At 38.4% G+C, this 24,675-nt stretch overlaps 1 pseudogene; it reads left to right on the top strand.

Moving 5' to 3' along the window:
- The first annotated feature begins 1,479 nt into the window (after positions 1–1,479).
- LOC121492669 lies at positions 1,480–17,718 on the top strand (annotated as a pseudogene).
- Positions 17,719–24,675: the final 6,957 nt, after the last annotated feature.

Below are 24,675 nucleotides of genomic sequence, written 5' to 3'. Positions count from 1 at the left end.
CACATTTTGTGTCATGTACTTTGTGTAGAACACACAAGGGCTATGTTTTTCCCCATACTGCAAACAGATCCTAGTTATAAAATTACTTTAGTGTCATAGGCGCTTGTGAAATGCAAAATAAATTATTTAAAGATTTTAACTGGAATTTTGTCTTTTTTTTTTTTAAAAGAACATAAGGAAAAATGAAATCTTCCAGGTTTGAGACTTTAAGATAGGCGCTTGTGAAATGCAAAATAAATTACTTAAAGATTTTAACTGGAATTTTGTCTTTTTTTTTTTTTTTTTTCAAGAACTTAAGGAAAAATTAAATCTCCCAGGTTTGAGACTTTAAGTGTGATTTTTTCAAATGTATCTTGGCCTCCCTCTAGTGGTGGCTGAGGCAAGCTGAACCAAAATCTAGGGCATAATACTCATTTTCTTTAAATCAAAAATATAGTTGTGAACATTTAAGCCTCAGTTTATTTTTTTAAAGGTTTCATTTATTTATTCATGGGAGACACACAAAGAGAGAGAGAGAGAAAGGCAGAGAGACAGGCAGAGGGAGAAGCAGACTCCATGCAGGGAGCCCTATGTGGGACTTGATCCCAGGACTCCAGGATCACAACCTGGGCCAAATGCAGGTGCTAAACTGCTGGGCCACTCAGAGATCCCCATGTAAGCCTCAGTTTAAATGACTGGAAAGCCTCTAATGAATCTCAGGTTTTTGCACTTCTTTGATACTCGGTTTAATTTCTGTTTGTTGTTCCTATCGTTTGTTGTTAAGATTACTTAATTTTCTTGTGTTTAATTTTGGTAGTAAGGGTGTGTGTGTGTGTGTATGCGTGTGTGTATTCGTTCTCACAAAAAATAGAGCCCTGTGTCCAGTTATAAATTTTAAGTTTTTTATGCCCTATACAATATCTTCTGGTACAAAATCTAGGAAAATGATTTTATTAATAAATTTTTGACCAGAACTGAGATTACTCCCAATTTACAAGGAATCCAGAGGACAGAAGATGTTAGAATATACTGAAGAGTGGGAGGGGCTTGGGAAGATGGCAGTAGGAGGACTCTGTGCTGACTCTGTCCCATGTTTTCAATTATATATTATCCACATCCAAGTCAATAAACTGGAGAGCCATCTGAAGTCTGCATGAGCAAACTTCACAACTTAAATGTACAGGAGAAGTGCATCTGAAAGTTTAGGAACGTCAGAAAGGTAGAGGGAGGGTGCCCACAGGAGGAAGGGGGCTGCACATGGGAAGAAGGTAGAGAAACAGGCCTTCACACCAGGGAGCTCACATGGGAAGACTAATACCCATAGCATTTGGCTTTAAAAACCAGAGGAGCTGAATTCTGTGAATTTGTAAAACCAGTGGGGCTTGAAACCTGAAGCTTTGGCGGTCAGCTGACTCATGCACTGGGCAAGCCTAGACGGAGAGTGATAGCTGGGTGCCACCCTTAAAGAGACAGCAGCCTATGTGGAGAGGCAACATAAAAATGGCAGTTTACACAATGCTGGGGGCAAATGGGAGACAGATGTTTATATTGATTTCTGAGCTTGTTGGTGGACCTTCTCCAAAAATGACAGAACTGGCAGGTACTATTTTCCTCTGTCCCTCCCCATAAGCATAGACATCTGCTGGAGGTGGGGCCACACAGATACTTACTACCTAATCTGCTAGTAGTGCACCACACCCATGAGTTCTCCTGAGGACTCACACACTGCAAACCTGCTAGTCTCAGCCCTGGACTCAGGGCAAATTTTGTTAAGGCTGAGTGGGTGCCCTGCCCAGCCACCAAGTATATAGCTGCCATCAAGTGCTGTGCTCATTTGCCCTGCCACACTTAGCTGTGTTTCCCCAGTCACCCTGTGTGTCTTGCTCTCCTGGTGTGGGGCTACCAGGTGCATAGCTATGGCCATGTCATGCCTTGCCCCAGAACCAGACCAAACCACCAGACATGCCCAGGAACATGCCCTCAGCCACCATTAGGTGCTGTGACCAGCTTTATGCCTACTAGCTGCCAATGTGCAGACTCTAGTAACCCCAGCACTTCAGGAGATCCAGCATAGAACTATTGGCCAAGCACACATTTTGCTAACAACACTACCATGCTCTCAAGTTCCCCAGCAAGCACACCTCTCACAGAACTGTGCTGCCTGGGTCCCACTAGCACCACAGAGAACAAGCACAGCCCACAACAGGCAAAGAGTCAGTGCAGATGACTGTATGTGAAGGAAAAGTGACTCAGACATAACAGCAGGGCATAAACAACACATATAAGATATTCTCCTGAAGTGCTGGGTTCTGGTGAACAGGGGACACTGCACTTCCTCTTTATAAAGTCATTACTTTCAAGAGCAGAAGACACAGCTGACTTTCTTAACACACAGAAATAGAAGAGAGGCAGACAGAATAAAGAAACAGAGAAATTTATCCCAAATGAAAGAACATGACAAGTCCACAGCCAAAGGTCTATATGAAATAGATATAAGTCACATGAGTTTAAAGCAATGATCATAATGATACTCACTGGACTCAAGAAGTGGAAGACATGAATGAGACCCTTAACACAGAGATAAGGAATAACATAGTAGAGATAAAGGGTACAATAAATGAAAATGGAAACATACTTGATGGAATAAATAGCAGGGTGGAAGAAGCAGAGGAATTAGTGACCTAGAAGAGCGAGTAACGAAAAATAATCAAGCTGAACAAAAGAGAGAGAAAAGAATGATGCAAAAAGAGAATATACTTAGGAAATTTAGTGACTCCATAAAATGTAATAACATTTGTGTTATAGGAATCTCAGAAGAAGACAGAAAAGGGGGCAGAAAACTTATTTGAAGAAATAATAACCAGAACTTCCCTAATCTGTGGAAGGAAACACATACCCATATTCAAGAGGCACAGAGAACCCCCAACAGAATCAACAAGCAGATTGGCACCAGAACATATTAAACTGGCAAAATATAGTGGTAAAGAACAAAATTTAAAAGCAGCAAGACAAAAGAAATCATTAATGCACAAGGGAAAACCCATAAGCCTAGCAGATTTGTCAGCAGAAACTTTCCAAGCCAGAAGAGAGTGGCCTGATATATTTAAAGTGCTGAATAGGAAAATTCTGCAGCCAAGAATACTCTACTCAGAAAGGCTATCATTCATAATAGAAGGAGAGATAAAGAGTTTTCAAGACAAACTAAATGAGCTTGTGACTAGAAAACCAACCCCAAGATATTAAAGGGGACTCTGAATGCAAAGGAGAGACCAAAAGTGACTGCTTAAAGCAGGAAAGACACAAGCAGTAAAAATGAATATTTATATAAAAAAATCAGTCAAAGCTTATAAAATAAAAGGATGTAAAATATAATAAAATACTTGAAATGTTGGAAGGAGATGAGAAAAGAATGGGTTCATACTTGAAGGACCATCAACTTAATATAGACTGCTATATGCAAAGAGTTTATATACAAATCTAATGATAACCACATATCAAAACCTACCAATAAATATGCAAAGAATAAAGAGAAAGAAATCCAAATATATCACTAGAGAAAATTTAAAAAAAAAACATGAAAGACAGGAAAAGATCAGAAAAATCTTCAGAAACAATCACAAACCAGTAATAAAATGGCAATAATACATATCTATCAATAATTACTTTTCATTTAAATGGACTAAATAGCCCAATCAAAAGACATAGGGTGGCAGAATAGATAAAAAAAGTAAGTCCCATTTATATGCTGTCTTCAAGAGACCCATTTTAGAGGTAAAGACACTTGCAGATGGAAAGAGGATGAAGAAACATTTATCATGAGAATAGATGTCAAAAGAAAGCTGGAGTTGCAATACTTACATTGAACAAAGTACACTTTGAAACAAAGACTGTAGCAAGAGTCAAAGAAGGACATTATGTAATCATAAAGGGGACAATCCAAAAAGACGATATAACAATTTTAAATATTAATGCACCCAATATGGGAGCATCTAAATACATAAAACAGTTAATAACACATAAAGGAAATAATTGATAACACAATAATAGTAGGGACTTTAACACCCCACTTATGTTAGTGGACAAATCATCTAAACAGAACTCCAACAAGGAAACAATGGCTTTGAATGACACACTGAATCAGATGGTTTTAACAGATATATTCAGAATATTCCAACCTAAAACAGCAGAATACATGTTTTTTTTCAAGTACACATGGTACAGTCTTTTTTTTTTTTTTAAATTTATGATAGTCGCAGAGAGAGAGAGAGGAAGAGGGAGAGGCAGAGACACAGGCAGAGGGAGAAGCAGGCTCCATGCACCGGGAGCCCGATATGGGATTCGATCCCGGGTCTCCAGGATCGCGCCCTGGGCCAAAGGCAGGCGCCGAACCGCTGCGCCACCCAGGGATCCCGGTACAGTCTTTAGAATAGATTATATGTTGGTTAGCTCACAAAACAAGCCGCAGCAAATTCAAGAGGATCATACCATGCATATTTTCTGACCATAATACTGTGAAACTAGAAGTCAACCACAACAAAAAATCTGTGAAGAGCACAAATACTGGGAGGCTAAAAAGTATGCTACTAAATAATGAATGAGTCAGCTAGGAAATAAAAGAAGAAATAAAAAAGCACATGGAAACCAATGAAAATGAAAACACAATGGCCTAACACCTTGGGATGCAGCAAAAGCAGGTGGGTCTATGAAGAAGTTTATAGCAATACAAGCCTACCTCAAGAAGCAAAAAGAAATCTCAAACGAACAATCCAACTTTGCACATAAAGGAGCTAGAAAAAGAACAACAAACAAAACCCAAAACCAACAGTAAGAAGGAAAGAATAAAAATTAGAATATAAATAAATGACACAGAAACTAAAAACAAAACAAAACAAAACAAAACAATAGAACAGATCAATGAAACCAGGAGCTTATTCTTTGAAAAAATTAATAAAACTGATAAACTTCTAGCCAGATTTAGCAAGAAGAAAAGAGAAAGGACTCAAATAAAATCACAAATGAGAGAGGAGAAATAACAATTAACAGCACAGAAGTACAATTAGAATATTATGAAAAACTAAATGCCAACAAATTGGACAACCTGCAAGAAATGGATAAATTCCTAGAAACTCCTAAAACTGAAACAGGAGGAAATTAAAAAATTTGAACAGACCAATAACCAGTATAATTATGTCAGTAATCAAAAAACTCCTGGGGCACCTCTGTGGCTCAGTAGATTAAGCATCTGACTCCTGATTTTGTCTCAGGTTATGATCTCAGGGTTGTGAGATTGAGCACCAAGTTGGGCTCCTTGCTGGGTAGAGAGTCTGCTTAAGATGCTCTCTCTCCCCCCTTTGCCATTTCTATATGCCAATAATTAACAGAAAGAGAAATTAAGAAAACAAACCTATTTACAACTGCATTAAAAATAATAAGATACCGAGAAAAAAACCTAACCAAAGAGGTGAAAGTCCTATACTCTGAAAACTATAAAGCATTGATGAAACAAATTAAGGATGACACAAAGAAATAGAGATTCCATGCTTACAGATTGGAAGAACAAATATTGTTAAAATGTCTATATTTCCCAAAGGCAATCTATACTTTTAATGCAATCCTTCTCAAAATACCAATAGCATTTTTCACATAACTAGAACAATCCTAAAATTTGTATCAAACCACAAAAGATCCTGAATAGCCAAAGCAATCCTGAAAAAGAATATCAAAGGTAGGTGCCATGATTCAGACTTTATTACAAAACTATAGTGATCAGAACAGTATGGTACTGGCACAAAAAATAGACACATAGGTCAATAGAACAGAATAGAAAACCCAGAAATAAACCCACAATTATATGGCCAATTAATCTTTTACAAAGCAGGAAAGAATATCCAAAGGGAAAAAGACAGTCTCTTCAACAAATGGTGCTGGGAAAACTGGACAGCAACATGCAAAAGAATGAAGCTGGACCGCTTTCTTACACCATACACAAAAATAAACTCAAAATGTGTTAAAGACCTAAATGTGAGACCTGAAACCATAAAAATCCTAGAGGGGAACACAGGCAATAACCTCTTTGACATTGGCCCTAGCAACATTTTTGTACGTATGTATCTCAGACATTTTAACAAATCCTTTTTTTTTTTAAGATTTATTTATTTATTTGAGAGAGAGAGAGAGAGTAAGAGAAAAGAGAAAGAACATGAAAAGGAGGGGCAGAGCAGAGGGAGAGAGAATTTCAAGCAGACTCTATAATGGCATGGAGCCTGACATGGGGCTTGGTCTCATGACCCCAAGATCATGACCTGAGCCAAAACCAAGAGTCAGATGCTTAACTGACTGCTCCACCCGGATGCCACTCTACATATCTCTTGAGGCAAGGGAAACAAAAGCAAAAATAAACTATTGGGACTACATCAAAATAAATAGTTTCCACATAGGGAAGGAAGTAATCAACAGAAGCAAAAGCCTATCTATGGCGGTGCTAAATATTTTCTTCCATTCCATAGCGCTATATATATGTATATATATGTATATATAGTGGAATATTAGCCATCAAAAAAATGAAATCTTGCCATTTGCAATGATGTGAAAGGAACTAGAGATTATCATGCTAAGCAAAACAAGTCCATCAGAGAAAGACAATTATATGATTTCACTCATATGTGAAATTTAAGAAACAAAACAGAGGATCATAGGGGAAGGGAGGGAAAAATAAAACAAGACGAAACCAGAGGGAGACAAACCATAAGAGACTCTTAATCATAGGAAACAAACTGAGGGTTGCAAGAAGGGAGCGGGGTGGAGGATGGGGTAACTGGGTGATGAGCATTAAGGAAGGCACATGATGTAATGAGCACTGGGTGTTAAATAAGACTGATGAATCATTCACCTCTACCTCAGAAACTAATAATACACTATTTATTGATAAATTGAATTTGAATAAAAAATATTTACCAAAAAAAAGAAATTCAGCACAATTCCTTCGAGATCAGTTCAATTTGTTTTATGTTTCAATAGTTTGTTGAATTTTACTGCTGAGTAGTATTCCTTGATATGAATGTACCACAACTGAACCATTCATTCACCTGTTGAAGAACATGTTTCTCCCCAGTTTTTGGCTATTACAATTAAAACTTCTATGAACATTTGTACACACACACACACACACACACACACAAAATATGGAAAGAAGAAAAAAAGGAAAAAGTTTAAAAAGTAGGGGGATCCCTGGGTGGCTCAGCAGTTTGGCACCTGCCTTCGGCCCAGGGCGTGATCCTGGAGTCCTGGAATCGAGTCCTGGGATCGAGTCCCATGTCGGGCTCCTTTGCCTGGAGGTCTGCTTCTCCCTCTGCCTGTGTCTCTGCCTCTCTTTCTCTCTCTGTGTGTCTCTCATGAATAAATGAATAAAATCTTTAAAAAAAAAAGTAAATTATAAAGTATACATTATTTTTGCTGAACTGTACACTCCTGCCTAATTCATTTATAGAGAGATAGGACAGATGGAGATTGTTTTATAACTCTTAAATTCTCTGCTGTGCTTAACACAGTGTTAGGTGATTGTGAACTGTTAACTTGAAATTCTATAATGATACCCAAAGCTTAGTGCTACTAGATTTCATTTCAAACAACAGTCAGACAAAGAAAATAAATCCTACTTGCAGAATACAACGCTGTATTAAGTCAATGTCCTAAATACTACCCTCCTCCTTTCCTTTACTCTTTTCACCCTTCTTTCTAGTTATTAAGAGAAAGAGAGGGTGACAGGGAAGAAAGACAGAGAGGAAGCTCCTGCCATCCTTAAAGACCATGCTTTATTCTAACAATAAGAAACTATTGCCTATTGACTTGCCTCTTCCAATAAGCACTGTTTTGACAAAAGAATTGATCTGAGGGATCTACAAATTACAAAGCATTAAGTCAGTCAACTCTGGGACTAAATCATAGCAGACTTTTTAACTCCTCACCATTAAATCTGCTCATTCTCCCAGAATGTGTTGTTGAGGCACCTGGGTGGCTCAGTCAGTTAAGCATCTGCCTTTGGCTCAGGTCAAGATCCCAGGATCCTCGGATTCAGCCCCACATCAGGCTCCCTGCTCCGTGGAGAACCTGCTTCTCCTTCTCTGCGGCTCCCCTTACTTGTGCTCTCTCTCTCTCTCTCTCTCTCAGAAATAAATTTAAAAATCTTTTTTAAAAAAAGTATGTGTTGTTGGGGCTCAAGAGAATAAGGCACTCTTGGCTATGTCTGGGATAACAGCCTAATGAAAGACGGAGGTAAGAAAATTAAAATAAAATAAATTCCTGTCACCTGAGATTTGAGTTTATTCAATTTCTCGTTCACCTGATACTTTTTCACACTTTTGTGGTGCGCAAAAGACATTCAGTTTTCCAAAGTGCTAATTCTTGGATTTGGATATCCCAAGAAAGAATTCTGTTAGCTGTTACAGCAGGGGCTAAAAGGTGCAAATGCCTGCAGCAATTCACTCTCTGACTAAATTGTCAAACTTTTAAATTGTGTCCCTTCCCTTTGATCTTCCCTTCCTCCCCCATCCTCTCCCTACAGAGGCTCCCAGCACTGAATCTTTGTCAAAAGAGAAGATGCAGTCAGATTAGCAAACTATACCTTTCCAAAAGATTGCCACCTTTTTTGTGTTGCCTGTCATGTTTATTTCTTTATGTCATTCTTGTCTAATCCTTCCTGATTCTTTTCAGTTTGATTTGATGGAAATGTTCATATTTTAGGTTCATTAACAACTTAACAAAAGACATCACGTTTGGTTAGTGATTGTGCTTTTAAAAAAAATCCAAATAACTACAGACTGTCACTGTCTCTAAACCAGGAGGAAAATAAGCACTTTGCAGAATATATAAGTACTTCAACTGGTAAGTATGAATGTAGAATAAACTATAGCAGAGAGACTTCACTAAACATGTTGCTGAAATAATGAAATGTGTACAAGGCAACAAAGGGTAACACAAGGAATGCTGGGCCACAAAACATCACCTTAAAATTATAAATAGTTAATAAATATTATTAAAATAGAATATATTATATAATAAACAAATCATGCAAAAATTATTAAAATGTTAGAAAATATTTATTATTAAGCACCTGCCAAGAACCAGGCTCTATACCTCTGATTATTGTATTTAATCTCTGCACATCTGGCACTCACTGAGTGCTTACACTGTGCTAAGTCTTGGTATACCAAAATGAAAGACACAATCTTTGTCCTTCTGATGGTTCAGTCTAGAGAGGGAAAAATGACTAAACACAGTTGTCAAATGAGGTTCCTTGGACCTATGCACACTTACAAAGGAATCCGAGAAAGGATGTACACCCATGATTGGAAGAATTGGAGATATTCACTAAATATCACTTTGTTAAAAAAAAATTTTTTTTAAGGTATGGGGAACCCTAGCATTAAAGAACAAGAATTATCCTGGCCTCATCAATCAGACAACAAAAATATTGCTGATAGCCTCAGCAGTCAGACAACAAAAGGCATTCAAATCGATAAAGCAGAAGTCAAACTCTCCCTCTTTGCAGATGACATGATACTATATATTGAAAACCCAAAGACTCCAACCCAAGATGGCTAGAACTCATACAGCAATTCAGTAATGTGGCAGGATACAAAAATCAATGCCCAGAAATCAGTGACATTTCTATACACTAACAATGAAATTGAAGAAAGAGAAATTAAGGGTCCCTGGGTGGCTCAGCGGTTTGGGCACTGCCTTTGGCGCAGGGTGGATCCTGGAGTCCTGGGATTGAGTCCCACATCAGGTTCCCTGAGTGGAGCCTGCTTCTCCTTCTGCCTGCTTCTCCTTCTGCCTGTGTCTCTGCCTCTCTCTCTCTCTCTCTTTGTGTGTGTGTGTCTCTCATGAATAAATTAATAAAAATCTTTAAAAAAAGAAAAGAAAGAGAAATTAAGGAGTCAATTCCATTTACAATTGCACCTAAAAGCATAAGATACCTAGGAATAACCTAACCAAAGAGGTAAAGGATCTATACCCTAAAAACCACAGAACACTAATGAAAGAAATTGAGGAAGACATAAAGAGATGGAAAAACATTCCATACTCATAGATCAGAAGAACAAGTATTATGAAAATGTCTATGCTACCCAGGGCAATCTACACGTTCAATGCGATCCCTATCAAAATACCATGGACTTTCTTCACAGAGTTGGAACAAATAATCTTACAATTTGTATGGAATAAGAAAAGACCCCAAATAGCCAGAGGAATGCTGGGGGCATCACAATGCCAGATTTCAAGCTGTATTACAAAGCTGTGATCATCAAGACAGCATGGTACTGGCACAAAAATGGACACATAGATCAATGGAACAGAATAGAGAACCCAGAAGTGGGCCCTCAACTCTATGGTCAACTAATATTTGACAAAGCAGGAAAGACTACCAACTGGAAGAAAGACAGTCTCTTCAATAAATGGTGCTGGGGAAATTGGACATCCACATGCAGAAGATGAAACTAGACCACTCTCTTACACCATACACAAAGATAAACTCTAAATGGTTGAAAGATCTAAATGTGAGACAAGAATCCATCAAAATCCTAGAGGAGAACACAGGCAACACCCTTTTTGAACTTGGCCACAGCAACTTCTTGCAAGATACATCTATGAAGGCAAGGGAAACAAAAGCAAAAATGAACTATTGGGACTTAAGATAAAAATCTTCTGCACAGGGATCCCTGGGTGGCGCAGCGGTTTGGCGCCTGCCTTTGGCCCAGGGCGCGATCCTGGAGACCCGGGATCGAATCCCACGTCAGGCTCCTGGTGCATGAAGCCTGCTTCTCCCTCTGCCTGTGTCTCTGTCTCTGTCTCTCTGTGTCTTTCATGAATAAATAAATAAAATCTTAAAAAAAAAAGATACTGATGTAGTGAAACATCAGGACACCTGCACCTCAATGTTCATAGCAGCAATGTCCACAATAGCCAAACTGTGGAAAAAACCTCATCCATTGACAGATGAATGGATAAAGAAGATATGTTCTATATATACAATGGAATATTACTCAGCCATCAGAATAAACAAATACCCACCGTTTGCTTAAAACTGGATGGAACTGGAGGGTATTATGCTGAGTGAAATAAGTCAATCAGAGGACAATCATCATATGGTTTCACTGATACATGGAATATAAGAAATAGTGAAAGGGATTATAAGGGAAAGGAGGAGTACTGAGTGGGAAAAATTAGAAAGGGAGACAAACCATGAGAGATTCCTAACTCTGGGAAACAAAGGGTTGTGGAAGGGGCGGTTGATGGGGGGATAGGGTAACTGGGTGACAGGCAATGAGGAGGGCAATTGATGGGATGAGCATTGGATGTTATACTATATGTTGGCAAATTGAATTTAAATTTTAAAATGAAAAAAAAGGAAAGAAGAAAGAAAGAAAGAAAGAAAGAAAGAAAGAAAGAAAGAAAGAAGATAGATAAAGAATTAGCCAGAAGATAAAATGCTTGGATAGGAACAAAAGAAAGAGGGAAGATTTTTCAGGCCAAGGAAGCAGGTGTACAAAGGCAGAGAATTATGAGAGAGCAATGCACATTTGGGGGAACTGAAAATGATTATTATTAAAGCACAGGCTCGAAGATGAGGGAGGAGGCATTAGTGCAAGGTTTGGAGTGCCACACTAAAGAGTGCGGGCTTTTCCCCAGAGGCAGAGGGAGGACAACGGAATTTTTAAGCAGAGTAGCTAAGTAACTGTATTTTTAACCTAGAAATGATGATAATCATAGATATCCTTTATTGAGTGCTCTTGTGTGCCATTCACTTTAAATTATTCATTCTTTTTTTTTTTTGTAAAGACGGCTCCACATCCGATGTATAGCTTGAAATCATGACCCTGAGATCAAGAGTCACATGCTCTATAAACTGAGCCAGCCAAGTGCCCCTATATTATTGATTCTTATTTAACTCCCTTTACCATGTTGTAAGTAGGCATTATATCCTCATTTTATAGATAAGTAATGCTCAGAAACTTTAAGAAACTTACCCAAGTTTATCTGGCAGCTAAGGACCAAGGCTAAATTTTATAATGTTCTCACTTTCCTACCCTAGCTGTCAAAATAACTACTGTCATGTAGTTAGGAACAGGTGTTTTGGAGACCAACTGACTGGGCTTGAAATCCCTGCCACTTTACTTTCTGTGTGACTGTACAGCTTGTGCCTCATTTCATCATTCATAAAATGGGGATAATAAAATTCACCCAAAGTTAAATTAAGATAAATAAGATGGTACATAAAGCAATTAGCACAAAGCCTAGCCCATAAAGTAATGCTAACCATCAGTAGAGATGGTACTAGACTAGTTGTTGTGCTTGAGCATATTTTATACTTCCATTTAAATCATTACAAGAACCAGAGAAGGTGAGCATAATCATTTTATAATTAAAAAAAAAAAAGAAATCTAAAACTTAGAGAAATTCAGTCACTTGCAAAAAAGACATATAACTAAATGCCAGAGCTGGTTCTGCTCCAAAGTCTATACTCTTTTTCATACTGCAGAGTATAATGTACCATTAAAAGGTCTCTTGTGCATTGTACAGGATAAATTAAAGAGATAAGATAGGAGGCAGGGGGCAAAATATTTTAGAGGTTTTGCATAAATCTAAGAGAAATATGTCAAGAGTCTAAATTAAGGAAGTGGTTATGTGGAGTAAAATAAGTCAGTTAAGAGATATTGTCACTAGGGTGACAGATTGAATGTTGAGAAGTAAAGGAGAGAGCTCAAGAAGATTTTCTAGTTTTTGGATTAGGTCACTGGGTAGATGATAGCCCTGAGATAAGAATGGGAAAACTGGAATTGGAAATGTCTTGGATGATTTTTATTGAATGAATGAACAAATAAATAATTTCAATTTGGAATGTATTAAGTTCACTTATGTTCAACGTCTAAAAAATATAAGTAGTAGTCTAGGAAATATTGGACAGAATTCTGTGCTAAAGAGAAAGGAAATATAAATAGGTAGTCTAAATCATTGCATGTGTAAATGGCATTTCTAGAGAGACTAAAATAAAAATAGAAGAGGATCAATGATAGAACTTTGGAATTAGGGAAGAACCTTTTTTTCCACTGGACTCAAGTTAAAATGTGGAGGGATTCCACTAGAATAGTGTTCTTGGCCTATTTCTCCACTTATTATACCCCACAGGGTGAGCTATAGGGAAGGAAGTGAGGATGTAACCTCCTCTTCTCTCTCTCTTTGACTATCACCCTTTCTTCAAGGCATTCATTGTCCCTACTTCCCAAAGTCTCAAACTGTGACTAAGAAGGGGCGTTTAATTCTATGTCTAAGCATTTGGTGGCCCATTATAAATTTCCATTCAAAGCCACATTTTATGATTAGTTTTATCAGTGATAAAGGTGGGTCTTTATCTATATGTGTTTTGATTTTAAACTTTGGAAATGAAGAAAGAAGTGCTGTTTGTGGACTCTCTAAAACCCACATAGCTGGGAAACCCAAAACTAAAGCAGCCAGAAAAAGAAAAGAACACATGAGGAAGGAGAAGAATGTACAGTAAGAAACATAGGAAGAAAACCAGGAGAGAATACTGTTATCAGAATCAAAGGAGGAAGACTCTTAAACAAAAAAGTGGAATGGCCAGTAGTGTCAAGTGCTATGAAGAGGTCAGGGAGTATAAGATCCAAAACTAGTCTACTCAACTTGGTAATTGAGAAAAGGTTCAAGGGAATGACAGAAACAGAAATATCATAATATAGTGAATATAGTAGATAGGTTACACTGATGGTCCCAATTTTTTATGCATCCTTGTACTCCTGCCCTCTGGTCAGCACCCTACCCAAAATGATAGTTGGCCTGGCCATGTGACTTGCTTTGCCCTTTGCCACATTAGGAAATATGAATTAAGTAGAGGCTTTAAAAAATGCTTTCATGTTTCATCTTTCCCTCTTGAACCCTTCCCGCCACTACAGGAACATTTCCAGGTTAGCTGTCTAGAAAGATGTGAAACACTCATGTAGGTCAAGTTGAGTTGTTCCACCCAAGGCCATCCTAGACCAACTAGCCCTCAGGTCAGACCAAAAGCTGACCACCAACACCTGAGCAAGCTCAGTCAAGATCAGCCAAGTCCAACTGCCCACAGCCTCATGAGTAATAATAAATGCTTGCCACCTCAAGCTACCACATTTTGCGGTGGTTATCAACAATTACAGTTAACCAGTATAGAATAAGGTACAAAAAAGTAAGCTATATTAGTTTTTGTAATTATCTTATCTCAGAAACTTAACCAGCACAATTATCTTTCTTTTATTTCTGAGTCTTTTAAATTTCTTATATTTATAATACAATTCCCAAACCAGTCCCTCCTCATAGATTTGACAACCATTATAGACTGCTTTCTAGCTTCTCAAGCCAGCATTTCTTCCCTCTATTTCAGACTTTGACTATGTGCAATCCCTTGCCTTTTTCAACTTAGAATTAAAAAGGCATTTACAATCTGGACCTCTATCTCTGCCCCCACCCAAACTCTTCACTAGAGGATTGCATCAGAATATAAAAAACAAAAATCAAAACAAAATGACAGCTTCTCAGCAGAGGTAATAGGGAAAATAGAAATGAGAGAAGACATAGATATGTTTGGTCCTGAAGGGGAAGGGAGGGAGGGGGGTGAATAGGCAGCATCAAACTTAATAGCATTTGGGATGATTAGTATCTAGCGTCTAGATAGATTCATTCGTAGGAGGACATAAGAGAGCAAGTTACCCAAGAAAAATGGGCCACACCTGAAATAGCTTTTGAGTAGCAGCAATAGAAAGAGAATTGCCCAGAAACACAGAAATATCAGTAAGTGAGCTAATGCAACTGGAGATGATGAGTCTACAGTAGAACAATCCACATACAAGTGTGACTTACAGCAACTTTGCCCCACAGGTGGTGAACCAATATCCTGCTGCAGTTGGGAAAAGTGAACAATACAGGACTGTTGGCCAAGTATTTGATGGTATTGGTGCAGATTATTAAAGTAATAGTCCTTAGAGTGTTTGGTTTCCTTGCAGGAATCATCACTCCCCTATTATATCCCCTCCCCTTCTCATCGGTTATTCCTCTTCTTCCAGTTAACTCTTAGCCTTCTATTAGATTCTAGCATAAATATTTTACTGGAGATGCCTTCCCTGACCACACCAAATAGGCCAATCCTCTCCTCTTATACTTTCTTATATATGTCCTTTAGAGCACAATTGCATTCTAATCTTACAAGTTTAAGAAACTAAAAATATAATTTTTATTTGGATGATTCTTTCATCAATGTCAGACTCCCCCAATTGACTATAAGTTTGTGGGACATATCTTTTTTCTGTTTTACTTCTCACCATTATATCTCCTATGTCTAACAAAGGGCCTTAGGCTTAGCAGGTGTTCAATATATAGTTTTTGAATAAGTAAATTGATGAATGATTAGAATGATATGTGAAAAAATTAATAAGAAAATAAACCAATAAACAAGGAAGAAACTGAACCAAAAGGAGTCAGGGAGCTTCAATGAGTTTCAAAAGCAGTTACAAGAGCTTCATGGGAGATTTGAAGGATAGTAGGTGTTATGAACTAAATTTTGTCCCTGCCTCCTCCACCCCAAATTCATAGTTGAAGCCCTAACCCTCAATATCCCTTGCAGAAAGGGCCTTTATGGAAGTAATTAAGTTTAAATGAGGTCAAAGGGCAAGGCTCTAATCCACCAGGACTTGTATCCTTATAAGCAGAGGAAGAGACACCAGGGGTACATGAGCAAAGAGGAAAGGCCATGTGAAGGGATCCCTGGGTGGCTCAGCTGTTTAGCGCCTGCCTTCTGCCCAAGGTGTGATCCTGGAGCCCCAAGATCGAGTCCCACATTGGGCTCCTTGTATGGAACCTGCTTCTCCTTCTGCCTGTGTCTCTGCCTCAACCTCTCTCTGTGTTTCTCATGAATAAATAAATAAAATCTTAAAAAAAAAAAAAGAAAGAAAGGCCATGTGAGGACACACAAGTAGGTGGCAATCTACAAGCCAGGAAGATAGGTCTCACCAGAAACCCACCCTATATGCCCTTTGATCTTGGACTTCCAGCCTCCAGAACTGTGAGAAAATAAATTTCTGTTGTTCAAGCTAGTCAGTCTATAGTATTTTGTTATGACAGCCCCAGCAGACTAATAGAGTAGGCTATAGATTTTAGATTCAGGAAGATGGTGTAGAGGTGGGGAAAAAAACTGAAACTTAATAGTTAGAGAAACAAATTAACACGACTGTATTTTAAATGAATAACCATGTCAAGTGTGGAGGGGATATCACACACAAGGCAGGGGGTGAAGAACCAATCCAAGGAAATTTTGAGCAAGCATTTTGACTTTATACCCAAAATGTAGGGTACAAAAGAATTGCAAACAAATCTTGAACTCTTTCTGATAGGTTTGTTTTTTATTGTAATATTACTGCAGCAATCTTGAATCTATTCTGTGGGTATTACAAGACTGAGAAGATGAATAATGTGATGGTGTCACTGGGAGCCAGGTTCCATCTATGGAAAAGAAAAAGATAAAATTATGGAATAAAGTAACCAAAGAAAACCCTACAATTATCATCATAAAGATTCATTCAGACAAGAATTATGTAGAGCTGCAAAAATCCAGGATGAAAAGTTTGATAAGAAGCAGGATATGTACGCAAACCCCAAAGTATTTCCCCACAGATTACTTAGTGGTTGAAAGAGGGAAATATTAGCTATATATATGGGAAAACCAGAAAACACTTTGATTAGGTGATCAAATTAACGTCATCAGTAAGGGGAAGGCAGACATTGTATGTGGTACCCTAAGAAAGATATATTGCTGATGTCATATAATCTGAATCATCAGGAAACACCACACAAACCCAAAGTAATGAACATTCTAAAAAGTAGCTGTCTTGTATTCTTTGAAAATGTCAGTATCATCAAAGATAAAGAAAAACTGAGGGAATCTTTCATATTTGGATACTAAAGAAATAAGGCAACAAATTCCAATATGTGATCCTGAACTGAATCTCATATTAGAAGGGGAAAAATGCTATAAAAGACATTATGAAGGCAATTGACAAATTGCATTATGGACTATAGACTGGATAAAAATATTGTTTCAATGTTAAATTTCCTGAATTTGACAACTCTACTATGATAATGTAAGAGAATATAATTTTCTTAGGAAATACACAATAAAATACTAAGAAGTCAAAGAAAATGACATTGCAACCTACTCACAAATGCTTTATAAAAATAAAATGACATATATATGGAAAGAATGAGAGACAATATAATAAAGCAAACATGGCAAAGTGTTCAAAATTGTTAACTCTGGATAAAGCAAATATGGGAGCCCTCTATTATTATTTCAACCTTTTTGTATGTTTGAAATAATTTCAAAATAAGACAGAGGAGAGCCTCAGCAGCTCGGCAGCCCCACGTCCCCTGACCTCACTTATTCCTAGCTGCAGCCTCTGAGCCAGCGCCATTTCAAGGGACATTGACACAGCAGCCAAGTTCATAGGGGCTGGGGCTGCCACTGTAGGGGTGGCTGGCTCTGGGGCTGGAACTGTGTTTGGGAGCCTCATCGTTGGTTATGCCAGGAACCCCTCTGTGAAGCAACGGTTTCTTCTCCTACGCCATTCTGGGCTTTGCCCTCACAGAGCCGTGGGGCTCTTTTGCCTGATGGTGGCCTTTCTCATCCTTTTTGCCACGTGAAAGAGCCGTCTCCACCTCCCAGAGCTGTTTCTCCCATGTCTCATCGGCCTGTATGCTCCTTTTCCTATACCTACATAGGCAGCCTGAGGAAAGTAGTTGGCTCAGGGTTTAACAGAGGGAAGACAAATAAATACTGTATTAATAAGGGGGGAGGGATAAGCATAGTAGGCCAGGTTTTCTACCCCTACAAAGAGAATCCTACCATTTTGAAGGGTTAAGTTTAATTAATGAGAGATTATTTAAACACACACACACACACACACACACACACACACACACACACGCAAATATCTTCCTGCTTTGATCTCCGGATCACCTGCAGAAAAGCACTGGCTTTGGGGACAAACAGGGACTAGAAACTAGGCCAGCTTCTTGCATACCAAGCCAGCTCCTTGGCACATTTCTTCTAGCTTTTCCACCCAGAGGCAGTCCCCTCTTTACAATAGATCTTCCAGAAGTGGGTATTTTCTGCTAATTCTTATGCCCAAAGGAAGAAAGTGCCTTTTTCTAATTTGAACAATGACAGCAGCTATCAGCAACCTGTTGATTTTCAGCTGAGTTCTCTATCTCTTAATTGATTCCCGGCTTCAAAAGGAAAGCAATGTGTCACCTATTTAGTTCCTACAATTCCGACACTACTATGTACCAGAAAGTATGAGAGAAGTTGGGGGCAGGGGGAAGACAAGTATGACTTCAAAATGCTGTCTAGCTAAATTCCCTAGGTCCTCAAAACCACTGTTCATTTGGGTTTTGGTTAGTTTTTGTATTGAGAGAAAGATGTAGACTGGTTGCAAGAAATATCTACATTCTTGGCTCCCCTCTCATTGTCCTGAAGGTTCTTCCAGGCATGGGTGGAATGGTGTGGACCAGGGGCTAGAATAGGGCACAGTGATCATTAGGGTGATGGCACTGTGACCGATGAAAACAGACACAGACACAGACACAGGATACAAGTTCCTTAAAAGTAGGTGTACAGCAAAATTTACTTTACATACTAACAGCTACACATGACAGGAAAGACAGTGGCACAACCAAAGTGAAGGACATATGCCCCTGCGTAACAGAGGCATCCACGAGGTTGATGATTTAGCTGAGTATTTATTTGCTCAGGTTAAGATCCTGTTTTGTCCCTCTGAAAGTTCCCTCTTGTCATTGCCATGGAGCTTTGTCATATCCACCAACCCCCATCCACCCCAAGCCCATCTCCAAGTCCTAGAGACTCTGCTTATGAATCTGCCTGCCCACCAAGGTTACTACAATACTGGTTTACTGCACACTGGGAATGGAAAGTCAGTGTCCCCGTATAGTGACTCTCAGCAGCTCCGGCTCAGGACTGCCTAGGTCTACTGCCATCAGTCATGACTCCATATGCGAAGGATGAGAAGAACTGGGAGATGGGCAGGGTACTAAGGCCAAAAATGACAGGAAAGCTGAAGGTTATCAAATCCAAAGCAGCCAGAAGCAACTTTCAAAGTGGAGTTGAATCCCAGAATCCAGGACCAGATAAAAAGGAGCCCAAACTACATTCTGGGAACAAAGGAATAAGGAAAGGGAATACCAGAAAGAGGATCCTGAGCAACCACGTGGATTATGTAAAGACTGCAAAGAGAGCTTTTTAAACTTGCTTTTTTTATGCAAATACATTGCTGCAGTATAAGGGCTTAAGATCAAAAGGACAAATAATAGTTTACTCTGACATCCCTCATAGATAACGCTCCATTTTACTTTTTTTAAGATTTTATCTATTTATTTGAGAGAGGGAGAGAGCAGTAGAGAGAGAAGCATGAGTAGGGGGCACAGGGAGAGAGAGAAGCAGGCTGTCCACTGAGCAGAGCTCCATCCCAGACCCCGGGATCAGACCTGAGCTGAAGGCAGACACTTACCTGAATGAGCCACCCAGAGACCCAAAACTCCTTTTTAAATTGTGGTTTTCAGGGATCCCTGGGTGGCGCAGCGGTTTGGCGCCTGCCTTTGGCCCAGGACGCGATCCTGGAGACCCAGGATCGAATCCCACGTCGGGCTCCTGGTGCATGGAGCCTGCTTCTCCCTCTGCCTGTGTCTCTGCCTCTCTCTCTCTCTCTGTGACTATCATAAATAAATAAAAAAATTAAAAAAAAAACAAAAAATAAAAATAAAAAAAAATAAATTGTGGTTTTCAGGTGACTTCCTCTTAGAAGTAATAGGTATTGTAAATATATTTCCTTAACCAAAAGCAAAACATGATCCTCCAGTTTGTCCAAAGCTTAAAAATCAAGCCACCTTAGAAAATTGACCCCCAAGAGTAATTTTAGATAGAGAGAGCACATACCACTATTCACCACCTACAATATTCCCAGCACTTTGTTAAAGCACTTTACAATAACTATCTCATTTAATCATTACACAAAGAAATGTGAAAAAATTATTGTCACTTTCCAAATAAGAAAACTGAGGCCTACTAAAATTAAGTGACTTGTCAAAGTCATGTGCATGGTGGTATCAGAAGCTGAACTCATGAAGTCTAACTCCAAAGCCTGCACACTGAACCTCCACCACGTCACTAGAGCTAACAAGGATAGAGGAATATTTTTATTTGGCAAAAGAGAGAAGAAAGAGTACTCTGTCCACAAAGGATGTCCAGGAATCAGGTGCTAATCTAAGGAAGGAAAGAGAGAGGGGAAAGAGTTGGCCACAGCTCCTGAGATGTTAAAAATGCTACTTTGTAAGTCTACCCTCCCTGTGACTGAACTGCCTGCTGGCGTTATAGGATCCCAATCCTTATACCTTCTCAAGACCATCCGTCAGGGTAATCTGCATGTCCCTCTCTAACTATTCTAGTAATTGTACCCTGAATCTGCAGACAGATTCTTACTTCTCTTACCCTCAGAAATAAAGTCACATAACCACAACCTTGTGAATCAGTTTTGTCGATTTCATATCTGAATGTCTAAATCAAATTTTGCTACTATTATTAAGAAAAAACAGAGGTACCTGCCATTAAGAAACAGCTATCTGCGGGCAGCCTGGGTGGCTCAGTGGTTTAGCGCCACCTTCGGCCCAGGGCGTGATCCTGGAGACCTGGGATCGAGTCCCGCGTCCCTGGAGCCTGCTTTTCTCTCTGTGTCTCTCATAAATGAATAAAATCTTAAGAAAGAAAGAAAGAAAGAAAGAAAGAAAGAAAGAAAGAAAGAAAGAAAGAAAGAAAAAAGAAAGAGCTATCTGCAAAAAAATAAATAAATAACCTATTCATTGGGACATTATTTTGTTTTCTTTTTGTTGTTAAGAATCCTTGTTGAAAAGGAAAGTGGTTGGAGACCTAAATTAGAAGCTGGAGAGGACATTCACACTTAGTCACAGTCCCCAGCCACACTCTATGTGTAAGGTAAAAAAATAGACCATTTCTCATCCGCTGTTAAGAAAAAATAAAAATACTTGTAGATGCTTGAAAAATATAGAATAAAATTATAAGGATTCAGCATAAACAACAACCTACGAAAAACTTTTTAAAGTCTAAGCATTAAAGTGACACACCTTCCTACCAAGAAATAAAAATAGATTATTAACTGATATGCTACATGCATCTGCACGCTTTAGTTCAAGGTCATTCTTGTCAGATAATAAAGCCTGAGGGAAAGAATCCCTGTATCAAAGCTCTGTTTCTTTTTCTCCTTCACTCTGGCACTGCCCAGAGGCAAGTCCATGGTTAGGAGACACCATTTCCTTATGCCTTTGTCTTCAGGATTAAGTGTCTCTACCTATGAATGGTGCTGAATGGTTTATGAAGATACAGTTTTATGGGCTGCCTTGCTTAGCTGGAAATTTTGAAATTGTTAAAAAGGGCATGTGTAGTTGTGTTTTATATCCCTCCTACCTCTCTGCCTCTGATCCCCAAGAGAAGTAAAGTATGGTATTGAGGTTGTCCTTCCTGAGATAGCCCATCCATCTGCCACCCTGCATGCGTTCTCTGGTGGGCTCTTGCTCTTTCTCTCTCCAGGTTCTCTGGCTTCCCTCTCCATGGGGCTTGGTAATGGAAATGCATTCTATACAAGCTCTCTACTAGGTTTTGAGACAAAAGCTCTCTAGTTTCTTCTGTATCTCATGTTCTCTTCAGCCTCTTCTTGGCAGTTATGGAGTAATAGGAATGTGATTCAGATCCCTGCTATCGAGTAAAGGTAAGAATAGGCATTTAACCCCTTTTAGTACTAAACTGCTCAGGCTAACACAGCTTATGCAATCAGGCTCACTGGAATGGTATATTTCCTCCTTGCATTGTTTTTTCAGGATCATGTAGAGAGGGATTACTAGTGAAAGGCTGGAGCCAGTTATTCCTGGATCCCAGATCTAATAGAATTAAGATGCCACAACCCAGAAGCACAACACGATTTCAAGAAGAGCCAGTATGCAGTTTCATATTCACTCTTTCTTTCCACCACGGTGATTGGCAATGTTTCAGATGGTGGCTATCCCATCATCGTGGATCCCAGAGGAAGGAGACTTGAGCAGCACTCCAGCCAATCCACGGTAGTCATGTAGTCTAAATCCAGAAATACATCTTGTTGTCATAAGCCACCAAAATTTCACAGTTGTTTGTCACCCAGCATAGCCTAGCTTACCCTAATACAGGGATAGATAGTGGTGGTGGTATTTCAGGAGTTAGTTCAAACCTAAATAGTAACAGTACTAACACTGGCCTACAGGATAAATCAAACTATCCTATATGACTTAGCACATCCCTTTGGATAACAACATTTTGGGAGCTGCAGGAAAATTGCTCTTAGAGAAGAATCTGCTCAAGTCTCTTCTAAGAATGTAAGACTTGCAGCAAATGGTTTCACCACTGAACCCACACTCTAAGGACAGGGCCCCGTCTACTGACACATATGATAAACCTGATGCCTTTATGTTTATCTACATGCACCTTACATGTAAATTGAGGGTTTATTATGTGATTGTTAGAAGCATAAGCAAAACGTTCTCTACCCTGAAATTCCTTTTCCTTTCAGATGTTACAGTGCCTTTAACATCCCCAGTTTCATTGTTGAAAGAATGAAATGTTAGTAACTAAATAGGAGCTCTGGCTACCTAAGTTTAAACTTCCATCTGCTGAGAATTTCTCTTCTGCATCCTTGACAAATAGCTCGCCTGCCTCCTTATAAGAACAACTTGTCTCAAGGTGACTTTTTTCATTTGGCCAGCAAAAGTTGTTAGAATATTCTTCCTTTATAAGGCTGAAATTTGCCTCCACATTCTTTTCTTTGAATCTAACATTTAAAGCTGTGACCATGGGCAGCCTGGGTGGCTCAGCAGTTTAGCGCTGCCTTCAGTGCAGGGCCTGATCCTGGAGACCCGGGATCGAATCCCACGTTGGGCTCCCTGCATCGAGCCTGCTTCTCCCTCTGCCGCCTGCCTCTCTGCCTCTCTGTGTGTGTCTCTCATGAATAAATAAATAAAACCTTTAAAAAAAAAAAGAAAGAAAACTTACACAGTTTTTTTGTGAAACTCATTTCTTCTTTTTTGTAAAACTCAATTCTATTAATCTAATGTAACATCCACTGTGGTGGTTTTATCTATTGAAATATGGCCAGTTTTGTCTCCTTCCAAATAGCAATACAATATTTGTGGTTTCAGTATACTTTAAGGCCACTATTTCTAAGCAAAACATCTTAGAAAGACTTCAAAGTTTTTGTAGGTCCTAGACAGAACACCTAAAGAAACAGTGTTTCCATTGCCAAATATAAGTGAATCAGAAATGACATTGTTTCCTCTGAAAAATGACAGAGAATATTTTCTCCCTATGTACTTATGTGTATATAATGTTTTACACATTTCTGAATTTTACCTTGTATTCCAGTCTACAACTTTATCTGTTCTGTTTATCTGTAGTCTGTAATTTTTTTACCTCATTGTTTAAGTAAAATGCCAAACCACTCTTCTCAGATGTTCACAAATGTATAATTCAATAAACTTGTTAAGCCATTGTATTTGAAGATTTCTTAACCAGATCCATAAATACCATTTAGAGTTGTTTTTATTAGATTAAAAACATTGTGGGAAAATAAGATTGTAGAAGACATAATATTAACCTACTGGAAAAAAGTATTTAAACGAACTAAAGTGAACTATTATCAAGATAAGTTTGTATACTTCTCAGAGTTCTATTTTTCGAAAAAGGAAACCTCTTTAACTTGTGATGTTCATCAATTTAAAGATTAAAAGCAGTTGAAATTAGAATTTGATACATGATGCACTTCAGCTTCCTGTACTCAATGTTGAGTCTTCCTGAGCTTAATTTGATTTTCCTGTACTCGATTTGGTACATACAGTAAGTTTATTATGACATTGTTTACTATGACAGTTGGTTTATTTTTGATGAATGTTGCCATGAAATTTTCTCAATAACTACCACAAAATCCCTAAACTCTTGAAAAGCAATTGCCTAATTTTATTTAAAGGCAAATTTCTTGAATTACTCTGAGTTCCACATATTTTATTTACATTTTTAGTTTCTACAATTATCCTTCTTGGTTCATATTAGAGAGCTATCCAGAAATCACCTGGGTTCATCTTTGTTAAAAAAAAAAAAGTAAAAATATAGCAGATATGTTGTAGTAATTATATAACAAATTCTGCTGCAGGCAAAAAGCTTCACTGAGGCATTTTAATTGAGCCAGCTGCATTTTAACATACTAACAAATATACTCCACTTGATCTTCACAAAATTTGTATTATAGCATATATGGTAACAGGAATGATGTGGTAAAATGTTTTATATTTTGGGGAAACAACCTTTTTCATATAATCAACTTTGTTTTAAATTATAAATGTATTTGTATTTTTCAGATAAACTCAGGAATAACTATATGTATAATTTAAAGAATTATTATAGGCCAATTATTTTGAGAAGAGTTGGCTTTGGGTATAGGTTTTCACTAGATTCAGTTTTCATGATGTAATCTCTTATATTCTATGAATAGATCA

This window comes from Vulpes lagopus, chromosome 6 (genome assembly GCF_018345385.1).
Source record: "Vulpes lagopus strain Blue_001 chromosome 6, ASM1834538v1, whole genome shotgun sequence".
NCBI lineage: Eukaryota > Metazoa > Chordata > Mammalia > Carnivora > Canidae > Vulpes > Vulpes lagopus.
Note: the sequence above shows the minus strand (reverse complement) of the source record. Positions and strands in the feature narration are given on the sequence as shown.